This window comes from Pseudophryne corroboree, unplaced genomic scaffold, assembly GCF_028390025.1.
Source record: "Pseudophryne corroboree isolate aPseCor3 unplaced genomic scaffold, aPseCor3.hap2 scaffold_1760, whole genome shotgun sequence".
Lineage (NCBI taxonomy): Eukaryota > Metazoa > Chordata > Amphibia > Anura > Myobatrachidae > Pseudophryne > Pseudophryne corroboree.
In genome coordinates this window covers 2,817-14,930 of record NW_026968398.1, presented here as the reverse complement: position 1 = coordinate 14,930, position 12,114 = coordinate 2,817, and the positions used below count along the sequence as shown (strand labels likewise).

At 35.3% G+C, this 12,114-nt stretch overlaps 4 non-coding genes across 4 annotated transcripts; all 4 read right to left on the bottom strand.

The window, feature by feature from the left end:
• Window positions 1–846: 846 nt before the first annotated feature.
• On the bottom strand, window positions 847–939 carry TRNAI-UAU (transfer RNA isoleucine (anticodon UAU)). Its single transcript is given in 2 exon segments — window positions 847–882; window positions 902–939. It is a non-coding gene; the product is annotated as a tRNA-Ile (tRNA).
• Window positions 940–7,215: 6,276 nt separating this feature from the next.
• TRNAI-UAU (transfer RNA isoleucine (anticodon UAU)) lies at window positions 7,216–7,308 on the bottom strand. The gene is given in 2 exon segments: window positions 7,216–7,251; window positions 7,271–7,308. It is a non-coding gene; the product is annotated as a tRNA-Ile (tRNA).
• Window positions 7,309–10,868: 3,560 nt separating this feature from the next.
• On the bottom strand, window positions 10,869–10,961 carry TRNAI-UAU (transfer RNA isoleucine (anticodon UAU)). The gene is given in 2 exon segments: window positions 10,869–10,904; window positions 10,924–10,961. It is a non-coding gene; the product is annotated as a tRNA-Ile (tRNA).
• Window positions 10,962–11,773: 812 nt separating this feature from the next.
• Window positions 11,774–11,866, bottom strand: TRNAI-UAU (transfer RNA isoleucine (anticodon UAU)). The gene is given in 2 exon segments: window positions 11,774–11,809; window positions 11,829–11,866. It is a non-coding gene; the product is annotated as a tRNA-Ile (tRNA).
• Window positions 11,867–12,114: the final 248 nt, after the last annotated feature.

Genomic DNA, 12,114 nt, shown 5'->3' with positions numbered 1-12,114 from the left:
AGTACTGCGCGCTGACCAATTGCGCCACTGGAGCACTTCGCAGCATTATTTGGTTATGCTAGATGTGGATTTTATTCAATACAATCAGTACATTCATAAGAATTGAAAAAGAAAATCATTTTCAGTGATGAATGATGAGCAACAAAGGAACATGCATGCCAGATGGCACTTAAATAAGCTGTCCACGGTGATAGAAAAGGTTTAAAAAACAACAACAACAATGTTATCATAATAAATGTCATATTTTAGCTTATGTGGTCATTTTTTACAAGCTAAACACTGCAAGACTGTTTTACAGTTGAAGCAAAGATAAAATATCAACTCTAGTGATGAGACACTTGCTGTAATGACTTCCAAATCAGACGGGACTTAAACCCACAACCACTGGCTTAGGAGAACAGTGCCTTATCCATTATGCCAGTGGTGCTTACTGATGTCATTATTTAAGACTGATAGGTTTTTAATAGTCAATTATTTATTTTTGGAAAAAAGTGAAGCTGTTTACTGTGTTCTTTGCATTACCAAGTCCAGCAAGAAATGTGCTGGTACTATCCAGAGCTGTCAGTATGGATTATCATGCTATATTGCAGAAAATCAATTTGATGCAACTGCTTTACCAACAGTATATTAATCTTTTACATTGCTGTTTTGTTGGCTGACTGAAGGAAGATATGCAGTGCATTTGAACCAAAGCAGATGTGTGCTGACAACTTAAATGCACAATCATGTTTGTGTTTTTTCTTTCTTTCTTCCATCCTTTGTAATATCATATTAAATATTAAGGTAGCAGTTTATAATCAATGACTAATGACATAAAAAAAGGAAAAAAATAACATTATATAAAGCTGCTCCAAGTGAGGATTGAACTCACCACCTCGGCATTGCTCAACAGATACTGTCTTATAAGTACCGCGCGCTGACCAATTGCGCCACTGGAGCACTTTGCAGCATTAATTGGTTATGCTAGATGTGGATTTTATTCAATACAATCAGTACATTCATAAGAATTGAAAAAGAAAATAATTTTCAGTGATGAATGATGAGCAACAAAGGAACATGCATGCCAGATGGCACTTGAATAAGCTGTCCACGGTGATAGAAAAGGTTTAAAAAACAACAACAACAATGTTATCATAATAAATGTCATATTTTAGCTTATGTGGTCATTTTTTACAAGCTAAACACTGCAAGACTGTTTTACAGTTGAAGCAAAGATAAAATATCAACTCTAGTGATGAGACACTTGCTGTAATGACTTCCAACTCAGACGGGACTTAAACCCACAACCACTGGCTTAGGAGAACAGTGCCTTATCCATTATGCCAGTGGTGCTTACTGATGTCATTATTTAAGACTGATAGGTTTTTAATAGTCAATTATTTATTTTTGAAAAAAAGTGAAGCTGTTTACTGTGTTCTTTGCATTACCAAGTCCAGCAAGAAATGTGCTGGTACTATCCAGAGCTGTCAGTATGGATTATCATGCTATATTGCAGAAAATCAATTTGATGCAACTGCTTTACCAACAATATATTAATCTTTTCCATTGCTGTTTTGTTGGCTGACTGAAGGAAGATATGCAGTGCATTTGAACCAAAGCAGATGTGTGCTGACAACTTAAATGCACAATCATGTTTGTGTTTTTTCTTTCTTTCTTCCATCCTTTGTAATATCATATTAAATATTAAGCTAGCAGTTTATAATCAATGACTAATGACATAAAAAAAGGAAAAAAAAACATTATACAAAGCTGCTCCAAGTAAGGGTTGAACTCACCACCTCAGCATTGCTCAACAGATACTGTCTTATAAGTACCGCGCGCTGACCAATTGCGCCACTGGAGCACTTTGCAGCATTAATTGGTTATGCTAGATGTGGATTTTATTCAATACAATCAGTACATTCATAAGAATTGAAAAAGAAAATAATTTTCAGTGATGAATTATGAGCAACAAAGGAACATGCATGCCAGATGGCACTTGAATAAGCTGTCCACGGTGATAGAAAAGGTTTAAAAAACAAAAACAACAATGTTATCATAATAAATGTCATATTTTAGCTTATGTGGTCATTTTTTACAAGCTAAACACTGCAAGACTGTTTTACAGTTGAAGCAAAGATAAAATATCAACTCTAGTGATGAGACACTTGCTGTAATGACTTCCAACTCAGACGGGACTTAAACCCACAACCACTGGCTTAGGAGAACAGTGCCTTATCCATTATGCCAGTGGTGCTTACTGATGTCATTATTTAAGACTGATAGGTTTTTAATAGTCAATTATTTATTTTTGAAAAAAAGTGAAGCTGTTTACTGTGTTCTTTGCATTACCAAGTCCAGCAAGAAATGTGCTGGTACAATCCAGAGCTGTCAGTATGGATTATCATGCTATATTGCAGAAAATCAATTTGATGCATCTGCTTTACCAACAGTATATTAATCTTTTCCATTGCTGTTTTGTTGGCTGACTGAAGGAAGATATGCAGTGCATTTGAACCAAAGCAGATGTGTGCTGACAACTTAAATGCACAATCATGTTTGTGTTTTTTCTTTCTTTCTTCCATCCTTTGTAATATCATATTAAATACTAAGGTAGCAGTTTATAATCAATGACTAATGACATAAGTAAAGGAAAAAAAACATTATACAAAGATGCTCCAGGTGAGGCTTGAACTCTCAACCTTGGCATTGCTCAACAGATACTGTCTTATAAGTTTCGCGCGCTGACCAATTGCGCCACTGGAGCACTTTGCAGCATTAATTGGTTATGCTAGATGTGGATTTTATTCAATACAATCAGTACATTCATAAGAATTGAAAAAGAAAATCATTTTCGGTGATGAATGATGAGCAACAAAGGAACATGCATGCCAGATGGCACTTGAATAAGCTGTCCACGGTGATAGAAAAGGTTTAAAAAACAACAACAACAACAACAACAACAACAACAACAATGTTATCATAATAAATGTCATATTTTAGCTTCTGTGGTCATTTTTTACAAGCTAAACACTGCAAGACTGTTTTACAGTTGAAGCAAGGATAAAATATCAACTCTAGTGATGAGACACTTGCTGTAATGACTTCGAACTCAGACGGGACTTAAACCCACCACCACTGGCTTAGGAGAACAGTGCCTTATCCATTATGCCAGTGGTGCTTACTGATGTCCTTATTTAAGACTGATAGGTTTTTAATAGTCAATTATTTATTTTTGAAAAAAAGTGAAGCTGTTTACTGTGTTCTTTGCATTACCAAGTCCAGCAAGAAATGTGCTGGTACTATCTAGAGCTGTCAGTATGGATTATCATGCTATATTGCAGAAAATCAATTTGATGCAACTGCTTTACCAACAGTATGTTAATCTTTTCCATTGCTGTTTTGTTGGCTGACTGAAGGAAGATATGCAGTGCATTTGAACCAAAGCAGATGTGTGCTGACAACTTAAATGCACAATCATGTTTGTGTTTTTTCTTTCTTTCTTCCATCCTTTGTAATATCATATTAAATATTAAGGTAGCAGTTTATAATCAATGACTAATGACATAAGAAAAGGAAAAAAAAACAGTATACAAAGATGCTCCAGGTGAGGCTTGAACTCATAACCTCGGCATTGCTCAACAGATACTGTCTTATAAGTACCGCAAGATGACCAATTGCGCCACTGGAGCTCTTTGCAGCTTTAACTGGTTATGCTAGATGTGGATTTTATTCAATACAATCAGTACAGTCATAAGAATTGAAAAAGAAAATCATTTTTGGTGATGAATGATGAGCAACAAAGGAACATGCATGCCAGATGGCACTTGAATAAGCTGTCCACAGTGATAGAAAAGGTTTAGTCCACAGTGATAGAAAAGGTTTAAAAAACAACAACAACAATGTTATCATAATTAATGTCATATTTTAGCTTCTGTGGTCACTTTTTACAAGCTAAACACTGCAAGACTGTTTTACAGTTGAAGCAAGGATAAAATATCAATTCTACTGATGAGACACTTGCTGTAACGACTTCCAACTCAGATGGGACTTAAACCCACAACCACTGGCTTACGAGAACAGTGCCTTATCCATTATGCCAGTGGTGCTTACTGATGTCCTTGTTTAAGACTGATAGGTTTTTAATAGTCAATTATTTATTTTTTGAAAAAATATGAAGCTGTTTACTGTGTTCTTTGCTTTACCAAGTCCAGCAAGAAATGTGCTGGTACTATCCAGAGCTGTCAGTATGGATTATCATGCTATATTGCAGAAAATCAATTTGATGCAACTGCTTTACCAACAGTATGTTATTCTTTTCCATTGCTGTTTTGTTGGCTGACTGAAGGAAGATATGCAGTGCATTTGAACCAAAGCAGATGTGTGCTGACAACTTAAATGCACAATCATGTTTGTGTGTTTTCTTTCTTTCTTCCATCCTTTGTAATATCATATTAAATATTAAGGCTACAAGTTTATAATCAATGACTAATGACATAAGAAAAGGAAAAAAAAACAGTATACAAAGATGCTCCAGGTGAGGCTTGAACTCACAACCTCAGCATTGCTCAACAGATACTGTCTTATAAGTACCGCGCGATGACCAATTGTGCCACTGGAGCGCTTTGCAACATTGATTGGTTATGCTAGATGTGGATTTTATTCAATGCAATCAGTACAGTCATAAGAATTGAAAAAGAAAATCATTTTTGGTGATGAATGATGAGCAACAAAGGAACATGCATGCCAGATGGTACTTAAATAAGATGTCCACGGTGATAGAAAATGTTTAAAAAAAACAACAACAATGTTATCATAATAAATGTCATATTTTAGCTTCTGTGGTCATTTTTTGCAAGCTAAACACTGCAAGACTGTTTTACAGTCGAAGCAAGGATAAAATATCAATTCTAGTGATGAGACACTTGCTGTAATGACTTCCACCCCATATGGAACTTGGACCCCTGTCTTAGGAGGGCAGTGACTTATCCATTATGCCAGTGGTGCTTACTGATGCTCATATTTAAGACTGTTAGGTTTTTAATAGTCAATTATTTATTTTTGAGGAAAAAGTGAAGCTGTTTACTGTGTTCTTTGCATTACCAAGTCCAGCAAGAAATGTGCTGGTACTATCCAGAGCTGTCAGTATGGATTATCATGCTATATTGCAGAAAATCAATTTGATGCAACTGCTTTACCAACAGTATGTTAATCTTTTCCATTGCTGTTTTGTTGGCTGACTGAAGGAAGATATGCAGTGCATTTGAACCAAAGCAGATGTGTGCTGACAACTTAAATGCACAATCATGTTTGTGTTTTTTCTTTCTTTCTTCCATCCTTTGTAATATCATATTAAATATTAAGGTAGCAGTTTATAATCAATGACTAATGACATAAGAAAAGGAAAAAAAAAACAGTACACAAAGATGCTCCAAGTGAGGCTTGAACTCACAACCTTGGGATTGCTCAACAGATACTGTCTTATAAGTTTCGCGCGCTGACCAAATGCGCCAGTGGAGCATTTTGCAGCATTAATTGGTTATGCTAGATGTGGATTTTATTCAATACAATCAGTACATTCATAAGAATTGAAAAAGAAAATCATTTTCAGTGATGAATGATGAGCAACAAAGGAACATGCATGCCAGATGGCACTAGAATAAGCTGTCCACGGTGATAGAAAAGGTTTAAAAAACAACAACAACAATGTTATCATAATAAATGTCATATTTTAGCTTATGTGGTCATTTTTTACAAGCTAAACACTGCAAGACAGTTTTACAGTTGAAGCAAAGATAAAATATCAACTCTAGTGATGAGACACTTGCTGTAATGACTTCCAACTCAGACGGGACTTAAACCCACAACCACTGGCTTAGGAGAACAGTGCCTTATCCATTATGCCAGTGGTGCTTACTGATGTCATTATTTAAGACTGATAGGTTTTTAATAGTCAATTATTTATTTTTGAAAAAAAGTGAAGCTGTTTACTGTGTTCTTTGCATTACCAAGTCCAGCAAGAAATGTGCTGGTACTATCCAGAGCTGTCAGTATGGATTATCATGCTATATTGCAGAAAATCAATTTGATGCAACTGCTTTACCAACAGTATATTAATCTTTTCCATTGCTGTTTTGTTGGCTGACTGAAGGAAGATATGCAGTGCATTTGAACCAAAGCAGATGTGTGCTGACAACTTAAATGCACAATCATGTTTGTGTTTTTTCTTTCTTTCTTCCATCCTTTGTAATATCATATTAAATATTAAGGTAGCAGTTTATAATCAATGACTAATGACATAAAAAAAGGAAAAAAAAACATTGTACAAAGCTGCTCCAAGTGAGGATTGAACTCACCACCTTGGCATTGCTCAACAGATACTGTCTTATAAGTACTGCGCGCTGACCAATTGCGCCACTGGAGCACTTTGCAGCATTATTTGGTTATGCTAGATGTGGATTTTATTCAATACAATCAGTACATTCATAAGAATTGAAAAAGAAAATCATTTTCAGTGATGAATGATGAGCAACAAAGGAACATGCATGCCAGATGGCACTTAAATAAGCTGTCCACGGTGATAGAAAAGGTTTAAAAAACAACAACAACAATGTTATCATAATAAATGTCATATTTTAGCTTATGTGGTCATTTTTTACAAGCTAAACACTGCAAGACTGTTTTACAGTTGAAGCAAAGATAAAATATCAACTCTAGTGATGAGACACTTGCTGTAATGACTTCCAAATCAGACGGGACTTAAACCCACAACCACTGGCTTAGGAGAACAGTGCCTTATCCATTATGCCAGTGGTGCTTACTGATGTCATTATTTAAGACTGATAGGTTTTTAATAGTCAATTATTTATTTTTGGAAAAAAGTGAAGCTGTTTACTGTGTTCTTTGCATTACCAAGTCCAGCAAGAAATGTGCTGGTACTATCCAGAGCTGTCAGTATGGATTATCATGCTATATTGCAGAAAATCAATTTGATGCAACTGCTTTACCAACAGTATATTAATCTTTTCCATTGCTGTTTTGTTGGCTGACTGAAGGAAGATATGCAGTGCATTTGAACCAAAGCAGATGTGTGCTGACAACTTAAATGCACAATCATGTTTGTGTTTTTTCTTTCTTTCTTCCATCCTTTGTAATATCATATTAAATATTAAGGTAGCAGTTTATAATCAATGACTAATGACATAAAAAAAGGAAAAAAATAACATTATATAAAGCTGCTCCAAGTGAGGATTGAACTCACCACCTCGGCATTGCTCAACAGATACTGTCTTATAAGTACCGCGCGCTGACCAATTGCGCCACTGGAGCACTTTGCAGCATTAATTGGTTATGCTAGATGTGGATTTTATTCAATACAATCAGTACATTCATAAGAATTGAAAAAGAAAATAATTTTCAGTGATGAATGATGAGCAACAAAGGAACATGCATGCCAGATGGCACTTGAATAAGCTGTCCACGGTGATAGAAAAGGTTTAAAAAACAACAACAACAATGTTATCATAATAAATGTCATATTTTAGCTTATGTGGTCATTTTTTACAAGCTAAACACTGCAAGACTGTTTTACAGTTGAAGCAAAGATAAAATATCAACTCTAGTGATGAGACACTTGCTGTAATGACTTCCAACTCAGACGGGACTTAAACCCACAACCACTGGCTTAGGAGAACAGTGCCTTATCCATTATGCCAGTGGTGCTTACTGATGTCATTATTTAAGACTGATAGGTTTTTAATAGTCAATTATTTATTTTTGAAAAAAAGTGAAGCTGTTTACTGTGTTCTTTGCATTACCAAGTCCAGCAAGAAATGTGCTGGTACTATCCAGAGCTGTCAGTATGGATTATCATGCTATATTGCAGAAAATCAATTTGATGCAACTGCTTTACCAACAATATATTAATCTTTTCCATTGCTGTTTTGTTGGCTGACTGAAGGAAGATATGCAGTGCATTTGAACCAAAGCAGATGTGTGCTGACAACTTAAATGCACAATCATGTTTGTGTTTTTTCTTTCTTTCTTCCATCCTTTGTAATATCATATTAAATACTAAGGTAGCAGTTTATAATCAATGACTAATGACATAAGTAAAGGAAAAAAAACATTACACAAAGATGCTCCAGGTGAGGCTTGAACTCTCAACCTTGGCATTGCTCAACAGATACTGTCTTATAAGTTTCGCGCGCTGACCAATTGCGCCACTGGAGCACTTTGCAGCATTAATTGGTTATGCTAGATGTGGATTTTATTCAATACAATCAGTACATTCATAAGAATTGAAAAAGAAAATCATTTTCGGTGATGAATGATGAGCAACAAAGGAACATGCATGCCAGATGGCACTTGAATAAGCTGTCCACGGTGATAGAAAAGGTTTAAAAAACAACAACAACAACAACAACAACAACAACAATGTTATCATAATAAATGTCATATTTTAGCTTCTGTGGTCATTTTTTACAAGCTAAACACTGCAAGACTGTTTTACAGTTGAAGCAAGGATAAAATATCAACTCTAGTGATGAGACACTTGCTGTAATGACTTCGAACTCAGACGGGACTTAAACCCACCACCACTGGCTTAGGAGAACAGTGCCTTATCCATTATGCCAGTGGTGCTTACTGATGTCCTTATTTAAGACTGATAGGTTTTTAATAGTCAATTATTTATTTTTGAAAAAAAGTGAAGCTGTTTACTGTGTTCTTTGCATTACCAAGTCCAGCAAGAAATGTGCTGGTACTATCTAGAGCTGTCAGTATGGATTATCATGCTATATTGCAGAAAATCAATTTGATGCAACTGCTTTACCAACAGTATGTTAATCTTTTCCATTGCTGTTTTGTTGGCTGACTGAAGGAAGATATGCAGTGCATTTGAACCAAAGCAGATGTGTGCTGACAACTTAAATGCACAATCATGTTTGTGTTTTTTCTTTCTTTCTTCCATCCTTTGTAATATCATATTAAATATTAAGGTAGCAGTTTATAATCAATGACTAATGACATAAGAAAAGGAAAAAAAAACAGTATACAAAGATGCTCCAGGTGAGGCTTGAACTCATAACCTCGGCATTGCTCAACAGATACTGTCTTATAAGTACCGCAAGATGACCAATTGCGCCACTGGAGCTCTTTGCAGCTTTAACTGGTTATGCTAGATGTGGATTTTATTCAATACAATCAGTACAGTCATAAGAATTGAAAAAGAAAATCATTTTTGGTGATGAATGATGAGCAACAAAGGAACATGCATGCCAGATGGCACTTGAATAAGCTGTCCACAGTGATAGAAAAGGTTTAGTCCACAGTGATAGAAAAGGTTTAAAAAACAACAACAACAATGTTATCATAATTAATGTCATATTTTAGCTTCTGTGGTCACTTTTTACAAGCTAAACACTGCAAGACTGTTTTACAGTTGAAGCAAGGATAAAATATCAATTCTACTGATGAGACACTTGCTGTAACGACTTCCAACTCAGATGGGACTTAAACCCACAACCACTGGCTTACGAGAACAGTGCCTTATCCATTATGCCAGTGGTGCTTACTGATGTCCTTGTTTAAGACTGATAGGTTTTTAATAGTCAATTATTTATTTTTTGAAAAAATATGAAGCTGTTTACTGTGTTCTTTGCTTTACCAAGTCCAGCAAGAAATGTGCTGGTACTATCCAGAGCTGTCAGTATGGATTATCATGCTATATTGCAGAAAATCAATTTGATGCAACTGCTTTACCAACAGTATGTTATTCTTTTCCATTGCTGTTTTGTTGGCTGACTGAAGGAAGATATGCAGTGCATTTGAACCAAAGCAGATGTGTGCTGACAACTTAAATGCACAATCATGTTTGTGTGTTTTCTTTCTTTCTTCCATCCTTTGTAATATCATATTAAATATTAAGGCTACAAGTTTATAATCAATGACTAATGACATAAGAAAAGGAAAAAAAAACAGTATACAAAGATGCTCCAGGTGAGGCTTGAACTCACAACCTCAGCATTGCTCAACAGATACTGTCTTATAAGTACCGCGCGATGACCAATTGTGCCACTGGAGCGCTTTGCAACATTGATTGGTTATGCTAGATGTGGATTTTATTCAATGCAATCAGTACAGTCATAAGAATTGAAAAAGAAAATCATTTTTGGTGATGAATGATGAGCAACAAAGGAACATGCATGCCAGATGGTACTTAAATAAGATGTCCACGGTGATAGAAAATGTTTAAAAAAAACAACAACAATGTTATCATAATAAATGTCATATTTTAGCTTCTGTGGTCATTTTTTGCAAGCTAAACACTGCAAGACTGTTTTACAGTCGAAGCAAGGATAAAATATCAATTCTAGTGATGAGACACTTGCTGTAATGACTTCCACCCCATATGGAACTTGGACCCCTGTCTTAGGAGGGCAGTGACTTATCCATTATGCCAGTGGTGCTTACTGATGCTCATATTTAAGACTGTTAGGTTTTTAATAGTCAATTATTTATTTTTGAGGAAAAAGTGAAGCTGTTTACTGTGTTCTTTGCATTACCAAGTCCAGCAAGAAATGTGCTGGTACTATCCAGAGCTGTCAGTATGGATTATCATGCTATATTGCAGAAAATCAATTTGATGCAACTGCTTTACCAACAGTATATTAATCTTTTCCATTGCTGTTTTGTTGGCTGACTGAAGGAAGATATGCAGTGCATTTGAACCAAAGCAGATGTGTGCTGACAACTTAAATGCACAATCATGTTTGTGTTTTTTCTTTCTTTCTTCCATCCTTTGTAATATCATATTAAATATTAAGGTAGCAGTTTATAATCAATGACTAATGACATAAAAAAAGGAAAAAAATAACATTATATAAAGCTGCTCCAAGTGAGGATTGAACTCACCACCTCGGCATTGCTCAACAGATACTGTCTTATAAGTACCGCGCGCTGACCAATTGCGCCACTGGAGCACTTTGCAGCATTAATTGGTTATGCTAGATGTGGATTTTATTCAATACAATCAGTACATTCATAAGAATTGAAAAAGAAAATAATTTTCAGTGATGAATTATGAGCAACAAAGGAACATGCATGCCAGATGGCACTTGAATAAGCTGTCCACGGTGATAGAAAAGGTTTAAAAAACAAAAACAACAATGTTATCATAATAAATGTCATATTTTAGCTTATGTGGTCATTTTTTACAAGCTAAACACTGCAAGACTGTTTTACAGTTGAAGCAAAGATAAAATATCAACTCTAGTGATGAGACACTTGCTGTAATGACTTCCAACTCAGACGGGACTTAAACCCACAACCACTGGCTTAGGAGAACAGTGCCTTATCCATTATGCCAGTGGTGCTTACTGATGTCATTATTTAAGACTGATAGGTTTTTAATAGTCAATTATTTATTTTTGAAAAAAAGTGAAGCTGTTTACTGTGTTCTTTGCATTACCAAGTCCAGCAAGAAATGTGCTGGTACAATCCAGAGCTGTCAGTATGGATTATCATGCTATATTGCAGAAAATCAATTTGATGCATCTGCTTTACCAACAGTATATTAATCTTTTCCATTGCTGTTTTGTTGGCTGACTGAAGGAAGATATGCAGTGCATTTGAACCAAAGCAGATGTGTGCTGACAACTTAAATGCACAATCATGTTTGTGTTTTTTCTTTCTTTCTTCCATCCTTTGTAATATCATATTAAATATTAAGGTAGCAGTTTATAATCAATGACTAATGACATAAAAAAAGGAAAAAAATAACATTATACAAAGCTGCTCCAAGTGAGGATTGAACTCACCACCTCGGCATTGCTCAACAGATACTGTCTTATAAGTACCGCGCGCTGACCAATTGCGCCACTGGAGCACTTTGCAGCATTAATTGGTTATGCTAGATGTGGATTTTATTCAATACAATCAGTACAGTCATAAGAATTGAAAAAGAAAATCATTTTTGGTGATGAATGATGAGCAACAAAGGAACATGCATGCCAGATGGCACTTGAATAAGCTGTCCACTGTGATAGAAAAGGTTTAAAAAACAACAACAACAACAACAACAACAACAACAATGTTATCATAATTAATGTCATATTTTAGCTTCTGTGGTCATTT